This window comes from Perkinsus marinus (assembly GCF_000006405.1).
Source record: "Perkinsus marinus ATCC 50983 genomic scaffold scf_1104296975558, whole genome shotgun sequence".
Lineage (NCBI taxonomy): Eukaryota > Perkinsozoa > Perkinsida > Perkinsidae > Perkinsus > Perkinsus marinus.
Genome location: NW_003200739.1, coordinates 550 through 1,964, shown reverse-complemented (window position 1 = coordinate 1,964; position 1,415 = coordinate 550). Strand labels below are relative to the sequence as shown.

General features: G+C 48.3%; 1 non-coding gene across 1 annotated transcript; it reads right to left on the bottom strand.

Moving 5' to 3' along the window:
• Positions 1 to 457: 457 nt before the first annotated feature.
• On the bottom strand, positions 458 to 530 carry Pmar_PMAR004249. The gene has a single exon. It is a non-coding gene; the product is annotated as a tRNA-Ala (tRNA).
• Positions 531 to 1,415: the final 885 nt, after the last annotated feature.

Sequence of the window (1,415 nt, the reverse complement as noted above, 5' to 3'; positions counted from 1 at the left end):
TCTCCTTAATGCTTACCAGATGTCCACCACTAACCTTGTGAATAAGGCGAATGGGCGAAATTTATACGCAGTTGACGTTGGGCGAGGCTCAAGCAGCAGCTTGTGGGGCGGAGCAGCTTGCTGCACGATTGTAGAGGTTCGTGAAACTGCAGGGCCTACCAAGTGTGGGTTCCACAGCAAAATTTCTAGGAGCGGTGCCACAGTGCAAACGTAGCGCACCTCATAATACTTTTCCATGTCACCACGATTATAGTACCACGCCTCGACCGTATCTATACTAGGTGAGAGATGTAATAAAAAATGCGGAATAGTCATCGACTGATCAGATGAAAAGATGTCGCCAGTAGGATTTGAGCGTGGATGAAGTCCGCGGACCCGAGTTTTCCATCGTAGGGAGCGACTCTGTACACGGTACCCTGATTCACGATGGAAGAACCCAGACAAGTGGAGAGGAATGTGGAGAATCCGGGTATCGAACCCGGTGCCTCTCGCATGCAAAGCGAGCGCTCTACCATTTGAGCTAATCCCCCAGATCAAAGAGACGGATTTATATTTCGAAGAACCCACGAGGCGGGTAGTACACCTAACACCCTCGTACTCCCCTGAACATTGGTGGTTCATGGATATACAGTATTACGTTGAATACCGAGGAGGGCAAGTGACAATCATGGAATATGAGCAAGAGTGTCTGAGTCCTTTGACGCTGGTGTTCAGTGCTTGAATATAACGAGCGTCGCACTTTTACCTTTAACAATATCGTACTAGCTAATCTCTTCTTATTCTTCTTCAAACGATACACAACCTTAAACATTGAACCTTGTCCAGCGGGCTTAGAGGGGTGGCGGTTATGAGGAGGAGATGTTCGATAAGTGTATGTACTTTGAGCATACGCTGGGCCAAAAAGGGTCGTCACTGGCATTCACCTTTCGGCTGCAACCCAGAGAGCGGACCTGATATTTACCTTGAGCCAGATGGCTACGGTGATATACTATAATCGGAATAGCAGTCGTGCCGGTTGCATAAACTTCCCACTGCGTCTCGAAATTCCTAAATGTGACCCTGTGCTCTTACATTACTGCATGTAATCGGGCGCGAGTTCAATACCCGGTCACAGGAATTTTCGGTCATGCGACATCAGGCTGTGGGTTCGATTCCCGCTAGCTGCATTCCGACTGACCCGAGTTCGATACCCGGGTACCATACTCGGATATGATGCCCAGGTTCGATACCCGGACACTGCAATTTTCTGACAAGCGTATCATCATCATTCATGATCAATACGAAGGTTCGATTCCTGCCAACTACATTTCACTTTAGCCATGTTCAACTCTCGGTGGCTGCAACTCTTCCATGGATCTATCAATCATGTCGGAGACGTGGGTTCAAATCGTGCTGAGCGCATTTCATCTCATATC